Source organism: Bombina bombina, chromosome 5 (genome assembly GCF_027579735.1).
Source record: "Bombina bombina isolate aBomBom1 chromosome 5, aBomBom1.pri, whole genome shotgun sequence".
Lineage (NCBI taxonomy): Eukaryota > Metazoa > Chordata > Amphibia > Anura > Bombinatoridae > Bombina > Bombina bombina.
In genome coordinates this window covers 1,038,209,585-1,038,231,312 of record NC_069503.1, presented here as the reverse complement: position 1 = coordinate 1,038,231,312, position 21,728 = coordinate 1,038,209,585, and positions in this window count along the sequence as shown.

Here is a 21,728-nt window from a genome sequence, read left to right as displayed (position 1 = left end):
CACACTAACCAAGACTTTGGTCCAGGCGAGAACGGAACTCTTGAAATTCCTTCAAGTGGACTATCAAAGGGCGGCCTTAATTCTAAGGCAACAATTTTTTGAGCAAGGAGATAAAGCCGGACGGTTGCTGGCCAGAGCCATAGCACGGAAACAAAAGAAACACTATGTGCACAGTATGATTCACCCTGACGGGGAATCAAGAGAGTATGGAAAATCAATCGCAGAGATCTTCGGATCTTATTATGAAACCCTATATGACATCCATAAAACAGATGGAATAGGGGATGATCCGTCCTCTCAGGTATGCGAGATGCAAAGGATACTTGAATATCTTGAAAAAGTTCCCGGACTCTCAGAACAAGATTCGGAGGCTCTGGAATCTCCATTCACAATTAAACAAGCCCTTAAAGACTTAACATCCGGGAAAAGGACGGATTTGGGGCCAAGTACTATAAAGTATTTGGCGACATACTAGCACCTGAAATGTTGAATCTCTTTAACCAGCTATCAGACACCCCAGTCCTGCCTCACTCGATGATGGAAGCCCATATCACGGTGATCCCCAAGCCAGACAAACCAGACAATAGACCAGAGAATTATCGTCCCATATCACTGCTAAACTCGGATATCAAGATTCTAGCAAAAGTCATAGCCAATCGCCTCAAGAAGCATCTCCCACAACTGATCTCTAAGTCTGATCTAAAGTCCAAGATTATGAATGTCACAATCCACCAAACCGAATTTAAGACCTTGGAGGATGGCTGCCCGATAAAAGTTGCACATGGCAAACTGAAATACCTTAGTATATATCTGACACCAAGCATAAAGGGGATGGTGGACCTGAACTATAAAATCATTAGAGATGAGATCCTTAGAGATCTATCAAACTGGAAAAATAAAACCATCTCCTGGTTGGGTCACATCGGGGTGGTCAAAATGAATGTGATGCCACGGGTGCTTTATGTCATGCAGACCATCCCATTGACCCGAGCCTCTCACATTATTCAGCAGATACAATTGGCTATAGAATCTAACATTTGGAGAGATCTGAAACTGAGAATTAATAGGAAAACTACTTTCCTACCACGGAATAAATGTGGATTGGGAATACCAGATTTACGGGTATACCATAGGGCAATATCCCTCCAAAGATTAGTGGAATGGTGTCACAACTCAACCCAAAAGGCTTGGATTCAGGTGGATAACGCAATTTTGAGGAGAGGAAATGTGTGATCCCTTGCGTGGGTCACCCCCTGTGACAGGCCCCCTGCAGTCAGGCTCTACCCTATGGTAGAGGAACTACTTACGGACTGGGATAAATTGATAAAAAAAAGCCCCTTATATCTCCACCCCATTCTCGCCGGTTACCCCTCTCAGAGAGAATCCCGATATAAGATTCCTATCAGGATTTAATCCCCCGAACAAGACCTATGGGCTTGGAAATTCGGCAATATATAATATACTCTATCGAGATAAATTGAAGTCCCAGACGGAACTATATGAGTGGGATAATCAGGTTTTTGCCTCATGGTTTACAGTGGCACAAACCAGACATTACCTTGACACTCATAAAGCAAGACCAGACTTGACGAGAAGCAGGACCCACTTTGAAACCCTATGCACGATGACCCAAAACCCAACTCACTTGATCTCACAATTATATAGACTATTACAACAGGGTGGAGACATTTACCTTCCAAGTTACACACAGACATGGCAAAGTGAGCTAGACCTAGAGATAGGACACAAAGAATGGAACAAAATTTTTGACAGGACAAGGCGGGCGTCAGTCTCAGCCAAGGTCCAGGAAACACAATATAAATTGTTAAGTAGGTGGTATCTGACCCCCCAAAGTCTGAAACACATATACCCTCACGTGAATGTGTGATGCTGGAGAGGATGCAGAGAGGAAGGCACCCTCTTACACATTTGGTGGACTTATCCCCTACTGACACCGTATTGGATGACATAATGGCTGAAATGAGTAGGGTTCTTGAAATACTTATTCCCCCTAACCCCTGCTATCTGCTATATCACCAACTACCCAAGATTGCTAGGGAAGACAAATACCTGCTTCTTCTGTTCATGCTCAATGGCGCAAAATGCTTGATCCCCTTATACTGGAAAAAACAGACCACCCCTAGTATTCAAGAATGGAAAAACAAAGTAGCTGACCTGCTGAGACTTGAAAGGTATCACTATCTTAAAATCAGGAAATTGTGCACACATGAGATGATGCTACTGACTTGGGAAGGGTGAGGACTCTGATTACTTGGTAAAATATGAATAGTAGATGCTGTAAACCACTGTAGCACCCAATAACCTCCAAAACCCCTTCCCCCCTTTTTTTTTTCTCCTCCCTCCCTCCACTAGAACTGACGACCCTCTCTTACCCCGCTCTTTTTCTATGCTTGATTAGGTACCCTTACAACGAGTACAACTTTATCCACAGCTGTGTGTTGTAAGTAAGCTGTTAAAATGCTCATTCTGCCATATGATCCGTACTCGAAGAATTATACTTTTTTCGTATGCTTTCTTTGACCTAGATTTGGAGTTTGGCGTTAGCCGTGAAAACCAGCGTTAGAGGCTCCTAACGCTGGTTTTAGGCTACCGCCGGTATTTGAAGTCACTCAAAATAGGGTCTAACGCTCACTTTTCAGCCGCGATTTTTCCATACCACAGATCCCCTTACGTAAATTGCGTATCCTATCTTTTCAATGGGATCTTTCTAACTCCGGTATTTCGAGTCGTTTCTGAAGTGAGCGTTAGACATCTAACGACAAAACTCCAGCCGCAGGAAAAAAGTCAGTAGTTAAGAGCTTTCTGGGCTAACGCCGGTTTATAAAGCTCTTAACTACTGTACTCTAAAGTACACTAACACCCATAAACTACCTATGTACCCCTAAACCGAGACCCCCCCACATCGCCGACACTCGAATAAATTTTTTTAACCCCTAATCTGCCGACCGCCACCTACGTTATCCTTATGTACCCCTAATCTGCTGCCCCTAACACCGCCGACCCCTGTATTATATTTATTAACCCCTAATCTGCCCCCCTCAACGTTGCCTCCACCTGCCGACACTTATTAACCCCTAATCTGCCGACCGCAAAGCGCCGCCACCTACGTTATCCTTATGTACCCCTAATCTGCTGCCCCTAACACCGCCGACCCTTGTATTATATTTATTAACCCCTAATCTGCCCCCTCAACGTCGCCTCCACCTGCCTACACTTATTAACCCCTAATCTGCCGAGCGGACCTGAGCGCTACTATAATAAAGTTATTAACCCCTAATCCGCCTCACTAACCCTATAATAAATAGTATTAACCCCTAATCTGCCCTCCCTAACATCGCCGACACCTAACTTCAATTATTAACCCCTAATCTGCCGACCGGAGCTCACCGCTATTCTAATAAATGTATTAACCCCTAAAGCTAAGTCTAACCCTAACACTAACACCCCCCTAAGTTAAATATAATTTAAATCTAACGAAATTAATTATCTCTTATTAAATAAATTATTCCTATTTAAAGCTAAATACTTACCTGTAAAATAAATCCTAATATAGCTACAATATAAATTATATTATAGCTATTTTAGGATTTATATTTATTTTACAGGTAACTTTGTATTTATTTTAACCAGGTACAATAGCTATTAAATAGTTAAGAACTATTTAATAGCTAAAATAGTTAAAATAATTACAAATTTACCTGTAAAAGAAATCCTAACCTAAGTTACAATTAAACCTAACACTATACTATCAATAAATTAATTAAATAAACTACCTACAATTACCTACAATTAACCTAACACTACACTATCAATAAATTAATTAAATACAATTCCTACAAATAAATACAATTAAATAAACTTGCTAAAGTACAAAAAATAAAAAAGAACTAAGTTACAAAAAATAAAAAAATATTTACAAACATAAGAAAAATATTACAACAATTTTAAACTAATTACACCTACTCTAAGCCCCCTAATAAAATAACAAAGCCCCCCAAAATAAAAAAATGCCCTACCCTATTCTAAATAACTAAAGTTCAACGCTCTTTTACCTTACCAGCCCTGAACAGGGCCCTTTGCGGGGCATGCCCCAAGAAGTTCAGCTCTTTTGCCTGTAAAAGAAAAAATACAATACCCAAGCCCCCCAACATTACAACCCACCACCCACATACCCCTAATCTAACCCAAACCCCCCTTAAATAAACCTAACACTAAGCCCCTGAAGATCTTCCTACCTTATCTTCACCTCACCGGGTTCAACGATCTGTCCAGAAGAGCTCCTCCGATGTCCTGATCCAAGCCCAAGCGGGGGGCTGAAGAGGTCCATGATCCGGATGAAGTCTTCATCCGAGCGGGAGCTGAAGAGGTCCATGATCCGGATGAAGTCTTCTATCAACGGCATCTTCAATCTTCTTTCTTCCGGATCCATCTTGCAGACCTCCGACGCGGAACATCCTGCTGGCCCGACGGACTAACGACGAATGACGGTTCCTTTAAGAGACGTCATCCAAGATGGGGTCCCTCGAATTCCGATTGGCTGATAGGATTCTATCAGCCAATCGGAATTAAGGTAGGAATATTCTGATTGGCTGATGGAATCAGCCAATCAGAATCAAGTTCAATCCGATTGGCTGATCCAATCAGCCAATCAGATTGAGCTTGCATTCTATTGGCTGATCGGAACAGCCAATAGATTGCGAGCTCAATCTGATTGGCTGATTGAATCAGCCAATCGGATTGAACTTGAATCTGATTGGCTGATTCCATCAGCCAATCAGAATATTCCTACCTTAATTCCGATTGGCTGATAGAATCCTATCAGCCAATCGGAATTCGAGGGACGCCATCTTGGATGACGTCCCTTAAAGGAACCGTCATTCATCGTTAGTCCGTCGGGCCAGCAGGATGTTCCGCGTCGGAGGTCTGCAAGATGGATCCGGAAGAAAGAAGATTGAAGATGCCATTGATAGAAGACTTCATCCGGATCATGGACCTCTTCAGCTCCCGCTTGGATGAAGACTTCATCCGGATCATGGACCTCTTCAGCCCCCCGCTTGGGCTTGGATCAGGACATCGGAGGAGCTCTTCTGGACAGATCGTTGAACCCGGTGAGGTGAAGATAAGGTAGGAAGATCTTCAGGGGCTTAGTGTTAGGTTTATTTAAGGGGGGTTTGGGTTAGATTAGGGGTATGTGGGTGGTGGGTTGTAATGTTGGGGGGCTTGGGTATTGTATTTTTTCTTTTACAGGCAAAAGAGCTGAACTTCTTGGGGCATGCCCCGCAAAGGGCCCTTTTCAGGGCTGGTAAGGTAAAAGAGCGTTGAACTTTAGTTATTTAGAATAGGGTAGGGCATTTTTTTATTTTGGGGGGCTTTGTTATTTTATTAGGGGGCTTAGAGTAGGTGTAATTAGTTTAAAATTGTTGTAATATTTTTCTTATGTTTGTAAATATTTTTTTATTTTTTGTAACTTAGTTCTTTTTTATTTTTTGTACTTTAGCAAGTTTATTTAATTGTATTTATTTGTAGGAATTGTATTTAATTAATGTATTGATAGTGTAGTGTTAGGTTAATTGTAGGTAATTGTAGGTAGTTTATTTAATTAATTTATTGATAGCATAGTGTTAGGTTTAATTGTAACTTAGGTTAGGATTTCTTTTACAGGTAAATTTGTAATTATTTTAACTATTTTAGCTATTAAATAGTTCTTAACTATTTAATAGCTATTGTACCTGGTTAAAATAAATACAAAGTTACCTGTAAAATAAATATTAATCCTAAAATAGCTATAATATAATTATAATTTATATTGTAGCTATATTAGGATTTATTTTACAGGTAAGTATTTAGCTTTAAATAGGAATAATTTATTTAATAAGAGATCATTAATTTCGTTAGATTTAAATTATATTTAATTTAGGGGGGTTTTAGTGTTAGGGTTAGACTTAGCTTTAGGGGTTAATACATTTATTAGAATAGTGGCGAGATTGGGTCAGATTAGGGGTTAATAATTGAAGTTAGGTGTCGGCGATGTTAGGGAGGGCAGATTAGGGGTTAATACTATTTATTATAGGGTTAGTGAGGCGGATTAGGGGTTAATAACTTTATTATAGTAGCGGTGCGGTCCGGTCGGCAGATTAGGGGTTAATAAGTGTAGGCAGATGGAGGCGACGTTGTGGGTGGCAGATTAGGGGTTAATAAATATAATATAGGGGTCGGCGATGTTAGGGCAGCAGATTAGGGGTACATAGGGATAATGTAAGTAGCGGCGGTTTACTGAGCGGCAGATTAGAGGTTAATAATAATATGCAGGGGTCAGCGATAGCTGGGGCGGCAGATTAGGGGTTAATAAGTGTAAGGCTAGGGGTGTTTAGACTCGGGGTACATGTTAGGGTGTTAGGTGCAGACGTAGAAGTGTTTCCCCATAGCAAACAATGGGGCTGCGTTAAGAGCTGAACGCGGCTTTTTTGCAGGTGTTAGGTTTTTTTTCAGCTCAAACAGCCCCATTGTTTCCTATGGGGGAATCATGCACAAGCACGTTTTTGAGGCTGGCCGCTTGCGTAAGCAACTCTGGTATCGAGAGTTGAAGCTGCGTTAAAAATGCTCTACGCTCCTTTTTTGGAGCCTAACGCAGCCTTTTTGTGGACTCTCAATACCAGAGTTATTTTTATGGTGCGGCCAGAAAAAAGCCGGCGTTAGTTTTTCGGGTCGTTACCGACAAAACTCCAAATCTAGCCGTTTGTAAATAATAATTCTGATCACTAAACAGCTGAAGTCTGATGTTTATGTAATATAGTCAGTATACATTTCTATAGTATCTGACGGAGTTTTCTATGCTGTTTGATTTGAACTTTTTGCTATCTGCGAAGTGTCCTGAACAAAATGTACAACTGTATAGTCTCATGTAAAACTGAAAGATGTATTGTACTTACATTACTTGTTTCTCTTTTTCACATTCCGCTAATAAAGCTTATTTGAAAAAAAAAAAAAAAAAAGGATTTAAGTTCCTGCAGAAATTGACCCTGATCTCCATTATGCCCAGGATGGTCTCCACTCTGAGGGGTTATTTCAGCATGAACCTTTATAGGCTGACATGTTTTTTTTTTCAGCAGCCTTAGATTTGGAGCTCATGGTGTGTGATGGAGAGGAGGGGAGCCTGGGGAAATACTTATCCACTTTCATTAGCAGAGTTATTAGGTGAGGTATACTTTGGTCAGCTGTGTAATGAGGATCTGGTGCTCTGGTATCAGGATGCTTTACAAGAGGGGTTTCACGTTGCCCTTGCTGGTCAGCAGAAGTTATATAGGCCCTTTAGCGACCAAACACAGTAAAATTGTCCTGCAATTATAGTGTTAAACGTTTGCCTTTTTAGAACAACACCAGGGTGGTACCCATGCAATACATGGAGCCTTGGCAGGGGCCTCCTCTGTGCACTCCACGTGAGTTGTAGCAGTTCAGCGTTAATACAGTATATGTGCACAGGGAAGCGAGGCAGTTAGCATTTTGTCCCTTACTGTTCCCCAACTAGGTTAATGGAATGTGAGGCAAGCAAAAACCAGGGGAATGCCCCATATCACAGCCAGTAAGCATGTTGGAGTGTTCCTCCCCCAGAGCTGGGCAAGATACCGCCGTTTCTGATACCCGTCACAATGTCCAGGTAGTCTATGCTCATATATACACTTTGTGGCTAATCATTGCAGCGTGTGCTTTTTTACTCACAGTATCACTGCCGTTCTGCCCCAGCTGCTCCCTCTCCCCCAAACCTCTGTGTCAGGCTGATTTTTGCTGCTTCTTGGCCGCTTCTGTAACTCTCACCCTCCTCTGTGAGCAATATGGCGTCCATGCTTTTGCGCACTTGTCTTGGCGTTGTCCGGAGGATGGGGTTACGATGTCTTACCCCGCACACTTTTCTTTCTGATACAGACTGCCGCCCAGATGTTTATGGGGCTGCTGCTTTATAAGGGTGGTATGTGGGAGCAATTAACTGGTGAAAAAAGGCTTTTGTGGCCGCCATTACACCTGATCTCTGTGGGTCCACTCCTTCACCTTTGCTCCGCCTACCGGAAATATCAATATTAAATGTTTTAATTGAAGATTTTACATGCAAAAAATAAATTAGAAGAATATATTCTTAGAGCAGATACATAAAGGAACCTGAGAGACTGTAATAGGGATTGGACAAATAATAGAAATCCCTGGAAAAAAGGAAGGTTGGCAATTCTGCTCTTTATACAAATACCAATCCTTAAATAATGAAATTATCATTATAGGCAGTGTTTTTTTCAATACATTAAATACTACACAGCTGGTATAACAAATCAGTGGGAACACACTAAGGGTCCAATTTATTAAGGGCCGAATGTGCCCTAATGCTGTTGTTTCCATGCTAGTCTTCAGGCTCGCCGTAAACAGGAGCTAAGAAGCAGTAGTCTTAAGACCGCTGCTCTTTAACTCATATGCCTCCTCTGAGGCTGAGGGCAGCAATCCGCCCGAATGTGTATGATCAGGTTGATTGACACCCCCTGCTATTGGCCAATTAGCCAAGAAACTGCAGGGGGTGGCATGGCACAAGCAGTTCACCAGAACTGCTTGTTCAATGTTAAATGCCAACAGCAAATGCTGTCTGTATTCAGCGATGTCAGGCGGACACGATCCGCTACAGTGGATCATGTCCACCAGACATTGATAAATTGGTCCTTAAGTTTAAGCAATGTACTGTGTCCCTTTAATGCCCCTTTTATATTTATAAAATATATCATAACTTCAAAGATACTTAATGGGAACTTCCAGTACATTCATAAACCAAAATATTTTTGATTTGGGCCTGTTGAGCAATGTACGTCAACTAAAGGTTCTTTCAGTTTTAGTTGGTATTCATTTTTCTTTCTTTTTTTTTTTTACTTTGTTGTTAAATATTCTACACCCTGCAAAATAAAATTAAAAAACATATTTTTTTTAATCTTTTCACCAAAATTATAATAAGACATCTTTGCATGTCAATATTCCAACCCTTACCTCATGAACTGACCTAGAAGATTTATCCTTTAATGCTTGTAGATCTAGAATGTTTCTCCTTTATTGCTTGCTGGCCTAGAATGTTTCTCCTTTATTGCTTGTTGGTCTAGAACATTTCTCCTTTTTTGCTTGCTCGTCTAGAATGTTTCTCCTTTATTGCTTGCTAACCTAGAACATTTCTCCTTTATTGCTTGCTGGTCTAGAATGTTTCTCCTTGATTGCTTGCTGACCTAGAACATTTCTCCTTGATTGCTTGCTGGTCTAGAACGTTTCTCCTTTATTGCTTGCTGGTCTAGAATGTTTCTCCTTTATTGCTTGCTGGCCTAGAATTTTTCTCCTTGATTGATTGCTGACCTAGAACATTTCTCCTTTATTGCTTGCTGGACTAGAATATTTCTTCTTTAATTCTTACTGACCTAAAATATTTCTTGTTTATTGCTTGCTGGCCTAGAGTGTTGCTCTATTATTGCCTGCTGATCTAAAACATTTCTCCTTTATTTCTTGCATGAATTTTTTTTAAACTGATTAAAATAATGTTTTACACGGAGCAGTAAAGAGGTAATGGAAAAACGTATTAATTGTATCTCTCATATATTGAAGATGAAAATATGGCCTAGACTCAGACTAGTCTGATATGACATTCCAAAATACTAACCACTCTAATGTAAATACAGTATTTATTATACAAGAATTAAAGTGCATATACATTTAAATGCAAGAAAACAAGTGTTTAATATTCTCAAATCAATTAAATAAATTGCAGTTACTTGGTAAATATATAAAGCTTGCTTATCCCAATTAATGGGTCGATCTCAATCTATTGTTTGATAATTGTTCTTCATGTTAACAACTGTAGATGAACCATTTTTTATGTCAAACCATTTGCAATGAGCCATGTTGGTTGTTTATAGGTAGCACTCATTGTTCGCCAAACTTCATTTACTAGTTTGGCGAACAATGGCTCTCTACTTAATATGCGCCAGTCCTGTTTCTCAAGTGATAACAATCCAAATTTTTCACTTTTCAGTTATCGAATTCCACAACTAAATGATCTTGATAACCCCCATATAACACTCTTCATATTATTGGATATCCCAAAACATTATACAATATATTGGTTTTGCAACTGTGTAGGATACACAGACATTTGAGATAAGGAAGCAATGCCACCAAACAGATACAAATGCCACCTGCTCAATAAAAAAGAGTTTAATGACCATTAAATATAACAGTATTAGTGTTCAGAAATTTCAGTGATGAATTATATTTCCCAGCCTCCTGTATCATGTGACAGTCATAAGCCAATTACAAACTTGTATATGTGTACACTGTGAACTCATGCACATTCTCAGTAGGAGCTAGTGCCATTAGAAAGTGTATAAAAAAAGACTGTGCAATTTGATAATGTAACCAAATTTAAAAGTTTTTTTGTTTAAATTGCATGCATTATCTAAATCATGAAGTTAGAGCACCTTTAAAAATATATTTCACTAATAAAAATGTACAAAATCATTAACCGAACAAATACACATACCCACTGTACCCATAATGCCCCTGTTCAAATCCCTTAGAGAGACATGCACACATATGTCTATGGTTTTGGAACACAACAGGTTAATTGCACGTCACCTAAACATTAGTAAAAGGGATCAGTTAACATACAGGTGCTTGTACCAATAATGTAATTGATAAACTCCTAATATCACTATTTTGATTGTCTTTTATTGTGTTAATTTTTTTTTTTCAAAATACTATTAAGAGATCAGCAAAACTAATATATATTTTTTTGTATTTTTTAGGAGATAAGGATTTTGTGCTTGACAGATATTGGGCCACATTACAAGTGGATCGCTAACAGTTATGTACGAGCAAAAAGGAGTTTATTGTGGCTGTTTGCGCGCATCAGGTTTTTTGCTCATATTGCAATTTGAAAGAAAATGTGATCGATTGCAATTGAAGTTAATGCTAGTCAGGACAGCGCATCCTCAGAGCTCTAGTTTACTGTTTTGCAAAACAAAAAAAGTGGCACAAAACTCATAGGCCTAGATTTAGAGTTTGGCAGTAGCCGTGAAAACCAGTGTTAGAGGCTCCTAACGCTGGTTTTAGGCTACCGCCGGTATTTGGAGTCATTCAGGAAAGGGTCTAACGCTCACTTTTCAGCCGCGAATGGGATCTTTCTAACTCCGGTATTTAGAGTCGTGTCTGAAGTGAGCGTTAGAATTCTAACGACAAAACTCCAGCCGCAGAAAAAAGTCAGTAGTTAAGAGCTTTCTGGGCTAATGCCGGTTCATAAAGCTCTTAACTACTGTGCTCTAAAGTACACTAACAGCCATAAACTACCTATGTACCCCTAAACCGAGGTCCCCCCACATCGCCGCCACTCGATTACATTTTTTTTAACCCCTAATCTGCCGACCGCCACCTACGTTATACTTATGTACCCCTAATCTGCTGCCCCTAACACCGCCGACCCCTATATTATATTTATTAACCCCTAATCTGCCCCCCTCAACGTCGCCTCCACCTGCCTACACTTATTAACCCCTAATCTGCCGAGCGGACCGCACCGCTACTATAATAAAGTTATTAACCCCTAATCCGCCTCACTCCCGCCTCAATAACCCTATAATAAATAGTATTAACCCCTAATCTGCCCTCCCTAACATCGCCGACACCAAACTTCAATTATTAACCCCTAATCTGCCGACCGAATCTCGCCGCTACTGTAATAAATGGATTAACCCCTAAAGCTAAATCTAACCCTAACACCCCCCTAAGTTAAATATAATTTAAATCTAACGAAATAAATTAACTCTTATTAAATAAATTATTCCTATTTAAAGCTAAATACCTGTAAAATAAACCCTAATATAGCTACAATATAAATTATAATTATATTATAGCTATTTTAGGATTTATATTTATTTTACAGGTAACTTTGTATTTATTTTAACCAGGTACAATAGCTATTAAATAGTTAATAACTATTTAATAGCTAAAATAGTTAAAATAATTACAAATTTACCTGTTAAATAAATCCTAACCTAAGTTACTATTAAACCTAACACTACACTATCAATAAATTAATTAAATAAAATACCTACAATTACCTACAATTAAACCTAACACTACACTATCAATAAATGAATTACATACAATATCTACAAATAAATACAATTAAATAAACTAACTAAAGTACAAAAAATAAAAAAGAACTAAGTTACAAAAAATAAAAAAATATTTACAAACATTAGAAAAATATTACAACAATTTTAAACTAATTACACCTACTCTAAGCCCCCTAATAAAATAACAAAGCCCCCCAAAATAAAAAAAATGCCCTACCCTATTCTAAATTACAAAAGTTCAAAGCTCTTTTACCTTACCAGCCCTGAACAGGGCCCTTTGCGGGGCATGCCCCAAGAAATTCAGCTCTTTTGCCTGTAAAAAAACACATACAATACCCCCCCCAACATTACAACCCACCACCCACATACCCCTAATCTAACCCAAACCCCCCTTAAATAAACCTAACACTAAGCCCCTGAAGATCTTCCTACCTTATCTTCACCTCACCGGGTATCACCGATCCGTCCTGGCTCCAAAATCTTCATCCAAGCCCAAGCGGGGGCTAGACATCCATCATCCGACGGCTGAAGAAGTCCAGAAGAGGGTCCAAAGTCTTCATCCTATCTGGGAAGAAGAGTAGATCCGGACCGGCAACCATCTTCTTCCAAGCGGCATCTTCTATCTTCATCCGATCAGGACCGGCTCCATCGTGAAGACCTCCAGTGCGGACCCATCTTCTTCCGACGACGTCCAACTGAAGAATGACGGTTCCTTTAAGGGACGTCATCCAAGATGGCGTCCCTCGAATTCCAATTGGCTGATAGGATTCTATCAGCCAATCGGAATTAAGGTAGCAAAATTCTGATTGGCTGATGGAATCAGCCAATCAGAATCAAGTTCAATCCGATTGGCTGATCCGATCAGCCAATCAGATTGAGCTCGCATTCTATTGGCTGATCGGAACAGCCAATAGAATGCGAGCTCAATCTGATTGGCTGATCAGATCAGCCAATCGGATTGAACTTGATTCTGATTGGCTGATTCCATCAGCCAATCAGAATTTTGCTACCTTAATTCCGATTGGCTGATAGAATCCTATCAGCCAATCGGAATTCGAGGGATGCCATCTTGGATGACGTCCCTTAAAGGAACCGTCATTCTTCAGTTGGATGTCGTCGGAAGAAGATGGGTTCGCGCTGGAGGTCTTCACGATGGAGCCGGTCCTCATCGGATGAAGATAGAAGATGCTGCTTGGAAGAAGATCGTTGCCGGTCCGGATCTACTCTTCTTCCCGGATAGGATGAAGACTTTGGACCCTCTTATGGACTTCTTCAGCCGTCGGATGATGGATGTCTAGCCCCTGCTTGGGCTTGGATGAAGATTTTGGAGCCAGGACGGATCGGTGATACCCGGTGAGGTGAAGATAAGGTAGGAAGATCTTCAGGGGCTTAGTGTTAGGTTTATTTAAGGGGGGTTTCGGTTAGATTAGGGGTATGTGGGTGGTGGGTTGTAATGTGGGGGGGGGGGTATTGTATGTGTTTTTTTTACAGGCAAAAGAGCTGAATTTCTTGTGGCATGCCCCGCAAAGGGCCCTGTTCAGGGCTGGTAAGGTAAAAGAGCTTTGAACTTTTGTAATTTAGAATAGGGCAGGGCATTTTTTTATTTTGGGGGGCTTTGTTATTTTATTAGGGGGCTTAGAGTAGGTGTAATTAGTTTTAAATTGTTGTAATATTTTTCTAATGTTTGTAAATATTTTTTTATTTTTTGTAACTTAGTTCTTTTTTATTTTTTGTACTTTAGTTAGTTTATTTAATTGTATTTATTTGTAGATATTGTATTTAATTCATTTATTGATAGTGTAGTGTTAGGTTTAATTGTAGGTAATTGTAGGTATTTTATTTAATTAATTTATTGATAGTGTAGTGTTAGGTTTAATTGTAACTTAGGTTAGGATTTATTTTACAGGTAATTTTGTAATTATTTTAACCATTTTAGCTATTAAATAGTTCTTAACTATTTAATAGCTATTGTACCTGGTTAAAATAAATACAAAGTTACCTGTAAAATAAATATAAATCCTAAAATGGCTATAATATAAATATAATTTATATTGTAGCTATATTAGGATTTATTTTTCAGGTAAGTATTTAGCTTTAAATAGGAATAATTTATTTAATAAGAGTTAATTAATTTTGTTAGATTTAAATTATATTTAACTTATGGGGGTGTTAGTGTTAGGGTTAGACTTAGCTTTAGGGGTTAATACATTTATTAGAATAGCGGTGAGCTCCAGTCGGCAGATTAGGGGTTAATGTTTGAAGTTAGGTGTCGGCGATGTTAGGGAGGGCAGATTAGGGGTTAATACTATTTATTATAGGGTTAGTGAGGCGGATTAGGGGTTAATAACTTTATTATAGTAGCGGTGCGGTCTGCTCGGCAGATTAGGGGTTAATAAGTGTAGGCAGGTGGAGGCGATGTTGTGGGGGGCAGATTAGGGTTTAATAAATATAATATAGGGGTCGGCGGTGTTAGGGGCAGCAGATTAGGGGTACATAGGGATAATGTAAGTAGCGGCGGTTTACGGAGCGGCAGATTAGGGGTTAATAATAATATGCAGGGGTCAGCGATAGCGGGGGCGGCAGAATAGGGGTTAATAAGTGTAAGGTTAGGGGTGTTTAGACTTGGGGGTTTTTTTCAGCTCAAACAGCCCCATTGTTTTCTATGGGGGAATCGTGCACGAGCACGTTTTTGAAGCTGGCTGCGTCCGTAAGCAACTCTGGTTTCGAGAGTTGCAGTGGCGTTAAATATGCCTGTACGCTCCCTTTTTGGAGCCTAACGCAGCCATTCTGTGAACTCTTAATACCAGAGGTATTTAAAAGGTGCGGCCAGAAAAAAGCCAGCGTTAGCTACGCGGGTCGTTACCGACAAAACTCTAAATCTAGCCGATAAAAAATACAGTACATTAAAAGTACAGTTACACTCATAATAACACTATCTAATAGAAAAATATTAAAACTAAATATTGCACAAAAAAGTTATAAGAGCTCAAAGATATGAGGTCTCAGGTGTTAGAAAAAAATTCAGGCAAAGGGCTTTAAAGGGACAGTCTACACCAGAATATTTATTGTTTTAAAAGATAGAGAATCCCTTTATTACCCATTCCCTAGTTTTGAATAACCAACACATTTATAATAATATATGTTTTACCTCTGTGATTGCCTCGTATCTAAACCTCTGCAAACTGCCCTTTATTTTAGTTCTTTTGACAGACTTGCATTTTAGCCAATCAGTGCAGGCTCCTAGGTAACTCCACGTGCATGAGCACAGTGTTTTCTATATGAAACACATGAACTAACACCCTCTAGTGGTCAAAAACTGTCAAAATGCCCTGAGCTAAGAGGCGGCCTTTAAGGGCTTAGAAATTAGCATATGAACCTCCTAGATTTAGCTTTCAACTAAGAATACCAAGAGAACAAAGCAAAATTGGTAAAAGAAGTAAATTGGAAAATTGTTTAAAATTACATTCTCTATCTGAATAATGAAAGTTTGTTTTGGACTAGACTGTGCCTTTAACCCCTTAATGACCGCAGCACTTTTCCATTTTCTGTCCGTTTGGGACCAAGGCTATTTTTACATTTTTGCAGTGTTTGTGTTTAGCTGTAATTTTCCTCTTCCTCATTTACTGTGCCCACACATATTATATACCATTTTTCTCGCCATTAAATTGACTTTCAAAAGATACCATAATTTTCATCATATCTTATAATTTACTATAAAAAACATTATAAAATATGAGGAAAAAATGGAAAAAAACAAATTTTTTCTAACTTTGACCCCCAAAATCTGTTACACATCTACAACCACCAAAAAACACCCATGCTAAATAGTTTCTAAATTTTGTCCTGAGTTTAGAAATACCCAATGTTTACATGTTCTTTGCTTTTTTTGCAAGTTATAGGGCCATAAATACAAGTAGCACTTTGCTATTTCCAAACCACTTTTTTTCAAAATTAGCGCTAGTTACATTGGAACACTAATATTTTTCAGGAATCCCTGAATATCCATTGACATGTATATATTTTTTTTTAGAAGACATCCCAAAGTATTGATCTAGGCCCATTTTGGTATATTTCATGCCACCATTTCACCGCCAAATGCGATCAAATAAAAAAAATTGTTCACTTTTTCACAAATATTTTCACAAACTTTAGGTTTCTCACTGAAATTATTTACAAACAACTTATGCAATTATAGCATAAATGGTTGTAAATGCTTCTCTGGGATCCCCTTTGTTCAGAAATAGCAGACATATATGGCTTTGGCTTTGCTTTTTGGTAATTAGAAGGCTGCTAAATGCCCCTGCGCAAAATACGTGTATTATGCCCAGCAGTGAAGGGGTTAATTAGTGAGCATGTAGGGAGCTTCTAGTGTTAATTTTAGCTTTAGGGTAGTGTAGTAGACAACCCCAAGTATTGATCTAGGCCCATTTTGGTATATTTCATGCCACCATTTCACCGCCAAATGCGATCAAATTAAAAAAACGTTAATTTTTTCACAATTTTAGGTTTCTCACTGAAATTATTTACAAACAGCTTGTGCAATTATGGCACAAATGGTTGTAAATGCTTCTCTGGGATGCCCTTTGTTCAGAAATAGCAGACATATATGACTTTGGCGTTGCTTTTTGGTAATTAGAAAGTCGCTAAATGCTGCTGCGCATCACACGTGTATTATGGCTAGCAGTGAAGGGGTTAATTAGGTAGTGTGTAGGGAGCTTGCAGGGTTAATTTTAGCTTTAGTGTAGAGTTCAGCCTCCCACCTGACACATCCCACCCCCTGATCCCTCCCAAACAGCTCCCTTCCCTCCCCCACCCCACTATTGTCCCCGCCATCTTAAGTACTGACAGAAAGTCTGCCAGTACTAAAATAAAAGATTTTTTTTTTTTTAAGAAAAAAAAAAAGAAGCATATTTACATATGCTGTGTTTAGGATCCCCCCTTAGCCCCCAACCTCCATGATCCCCCCCCAAAACAGCTCTCTAAGCCTCCCCCTCTGCCTTATTGGGAGCCATCTTGGGTACTGGCAGCTGTCTGCCAGTACCCAGTTTGCACAATCAAATGTTTATTTTATTTTTTTCTGTAGTGTAGCTTCCCCCCCCCCACGGACCAACCCCCACCACCTAAATAACGCCTAAGGTTTTTTTTAAAAAAAATTACTGGTCCCACTTTTATTTTGGGACACATTTTTTTCTGTAGTGCAGCGGTCCCCACCCGGTCCCTGCCCCGGCGCGCGCCCGCGCGCGCCCCCTCGTGCACGTGCGCGCTCCCGCGCGCGCGCCCGGGCTTCCACGCCCACGATCCCGCCCCCCTCCACATGACCAGGGCCATCGATGGCCGCCACCCACCTCCCACACCGGCTCCCACCCACCAACGATACCGGCCATCGATGTCCGGTGCAGAGAGGGCCACAGAGTGGCTCTCTCTGCATCGGATGGCCATCTAAGGTTATTGCAGGATGCCTCCATATCGAGGCATCACTGCAATAACCGGAAAGCAGCTGGAAGCGAGCAGGATCGCTTCCAGCTGCTTTCCACACCGAGGACGTGCAGGGTACGTCCTCAGGTGTTAACTGCCTTTTTTCTGAGGACGTACCCTGCACGTCCTCGGTCATTAAGGGGTTAACATTGCGATACATACATACACGTGTCTAAAATGTATATGTATATATGTTCTTTTGAAATTACTTATTACCAGATTGGAGAGAGAGCAGCATTGATCCCAGCAAGCTATACTACACTGTGACAGAAGTATGCGAAGGGATAAGTTTGGTGGAGCAACACGAGAATTAAGCTTCCACTTCAAGTAATCACATCACCTTACCCCCAGTAAGTCGGCTACGTCGTGTGACGTCATTTCCTTTAGTGGAGGCCTGTGGAGACATGGTAGCGGATGAACTGTGACAGATCCGTGAGTGAGTATGGGGCCGGAGGCTGTGAGCATACCACAGGAACTTCATTAGCCAGGTGATGCCTAGGAGAGGGTCTCTCTAAGGGCGCATTAACAGCAAGCCATGAAGTGGGGGTAAGTTTGAGATACAGCATGAGAGTTGGGTTAAGCAGTCATAATTAAAATAACTGTGTTTGGCTCCTGAGCATACGTACACACGTAAATTAATTACAGGACAAAGTGCAACTAAGGTGGCAGGTGCACCCTGGGCCGCCTCTATAAAGGGGTTTATTGTTCCGTGTTTGTTTGTTTTTTTCCCATGTTTTATGCCCTATTGACTTCTATAGGGGAATATGTTATCGCACACGGTACGATATTCTAAGTCCGGCTATTTATGCGCATCTGGTTAGCATGAGTGAAAACATTTTAATACAAGCGTAACCCGACACGTGCAAAAAGCAAACTTCTAGCAGAGTTAACGCTCGAGCAGGAGCATTATATAACGCTCCATTAGTAATCTGGCCCATTGTCGGCAGAGGCATTTATACACTGTCAAAGTGACAATATCGACCAGTTATCAGAAATCATTATCAGCATTAAACAGTTTAAAGGTGACCATCCCAAAAATGTCTAGTTAAATGTCCAAATCATATATCTTTTATCTGCAGACTGAAAAACTCAGAACACCCTCTAATTTATCTGTTTTCTGTGTTGCAAAAATAAGGCATTACCAAGAGAAATTATAAACAGACCACTTGGTAAAAACAATGCATTGTTATAGGATCTCACTATTACTTCCATAATATGAAGAAAAGTCTTAAACAGTCTTTTAATGCTATCAATGATGTCTAAGAAAATACATTTTTGGAGTTATTTAGGAAATAATATGCACTGACCCAAACTTACAGTATATTTAAACACAGTAATATATAGTTAAAAGCAAAAAATGGGAGTAAATTAAATATCATATCCACATGTGCACACCTATTTATTCATGCAGCTTGTACGACAGGCATTGTTGTAGTCTCAGAGATCATTTAGATAAACTTGCCATATGGTTCTGGATATTGTCTACGATAGCTATGGCACAGACGTTCCACATATGCTTATCAAAACAGAACTGCAGATGCTGTTATTTTGTCCCATAGGTCATCTAAAATTGGACCCTATTTCAGATGTTTTCCAACTAAAATTTCTTCCTGATGTGCAAAAGCTCAAATCCTAATTAAAGGAAATCATATATTTGCTAACAATATGGAGGATGTTTCTTTTTTTAATATAAATAATATTTAATTTCACTGTTACAATGATTGTATCAGTTGCTACACTATACAGCTGGAAGTTTGCTAACATAGGGATTGTGAGGAATATTATGCAAGATTTATTACAAGGTTTTCAAATTTGCGGTCATCCCTCTTCATCATAAACCTGGTTTTCAAATGGTTCTCTAATGTTTTCTGATCACTGAAATCCTATTGAGACATTAAACACCATAACTTATAATATTCCAATGTTATTTAAATCCATCAAAAAATTCCTTTTTTTTTGCATACGTTTTTCCATGATTATATTTTTTTAATTCTATAGCACTGAAAAGGTTAAAAATACAGTACAAACCCTTTATAACTATTACATTTATATACAACAAAAATAAGATCAGAAATAGGATGCAAGCAAAACAAAAGAGAGAGGCGCCTGTGTTTATCAGTAAGAATTGTAATCTTAATGAAATATCCCTGATACAGGGTGCTCACATTTCTTGCGAGCACACAGACAGTGCTATAAGGTGTAGTCTGGATATTTACTAATACGGTATACCAAAGCGCCAACTATACGAAGGCTGGGTCTGGACCTAATGCAATATTATCAAACAATTACAATAAACAATTTATTGAGTACACAAATAAGTTAAAAACATGGATCCATGTATAAATAATCAAATTTATACAACAATAATAGCTAAATGAATAGTTAAAACAAATAGTTATGTAACAGATATAGCATTTAAAATTGTGCAAACATTGCTCTGAAAAATATTCCTAAAAAATTCCAAATGTAGTATAAGGCTCACAACAGAAATTCAACTTTGTGTTTACCACATACACATACACAAATTTATACAGCAATAATAGCTAAATGAATAGTTAAAACAAATAGTTAAATAGCAGATATGGCATTTAAAATTGTGCAAACATTGCGCTTACAAAATATTCCTAAAAAATTCCAATTTAAGTATAAGGCTCACAACAAAAATTCAACTTTGTGTTTACCACATACACATAATAGGTGAAATATATTAGTCAGTTATATAATATTATCTAACCAATAATGTTCTCGATTCTATGCAATGCTCCTAAATATTCCCAATAGTGACTAATGTGTAAGGCTCTGAGTAAGACCTTTAACTGTGTGTTTTACACATACGCATTGTCAAGTAAAAAATATTGTGACAGCAATAAGCCAATGTAAAAAATGTGTATCAAAAAAGTTGTGTGCAAAAATTAGTGTACAAAAATTATTAATGGTCAAAAAATAGGTTGATCTTCAAAAAACGGGAATTAAGAACAAAGATTGTGAAAAATGAAAAACCAAAAATTTACAAAAACATTGTGGTGTGTTCAAATAGTATAAGGCTCACAACAAAAATTCAACTTTGTGTTTACCACATACACATAATAGGTTAAATATATTAGTCAGTTATATAATATTATCTAACCAATAATGTTCTCGATTCTATGCAATGCTCCTAAATATTCCCAATAGTGACTAATGTGTAAGGCTCTGAGTAAGACCTTTAACTGTGTGTTTAACACATACGCATTGTCAAGTAAAAAATATTGTGACAGCAATAAGGCAATGTAAAAAATGTGTATCAAAAAAGTTGTGTGCAAAAATTAGTGTACAAAAATTATTAATGGTCAAAAAATAGGTTGATCTTCAAAAAACATGAATTAAGAACAAAGATTGCGAAAAATGAAAAACCAAAAATTTACAAAAACATTTTGGTGTGTTCAAATAGTAACTTATATAAATGTAAATAATAGTCCAAAAAATAGTCCAACAGTGAAAACTTAATAGAAAAAATAATCCAACGATAAATTATAATAAGTAGTGTGTCTCTTTAAGAAAAAACAATAATCCTTAAAGTGTTATGAATCCTAACAGCAATAGTAATGGTGATTTTCCAAGTGTTTTATACTGAATAGCAGTGTCAGTACTTGCTAGCCGTTTTCCAACCCAAAATTCTATCTTCTTGGCAAATATTTTGTTATAATCCCTGGATGATCCTTCTGTAAAAGAAAGATATGATGGTGTAGATTGTTTTTAGATCAATAGAAAATGAAATTGTGCTTACCAGTCGACGCGTTTTGGTCACAAAGAGACCTTTATCAAGACAAACAAAAATAATAATATCCAAGAAACAGGCCAAAGTTAAAGGGATATGAAACCCTATTTGTTTCGATCATGATTCAGATAGAGCATGAGATTTTAATCACATTTCTTCTATTTACTTCTATTATATATCTATTATTTGTTAAAAAGCAGGGACGTGTGCTTAGGAGCTGGCCCATTTCTGGAACACTATATGGTGTCAGTTTTGCAAGAATGTAATCCCATTTATTTTTTTTACTTTATTTTTATTTTTTTTATTTTTTTTAAATATTTTTTTATTGAGGTTGT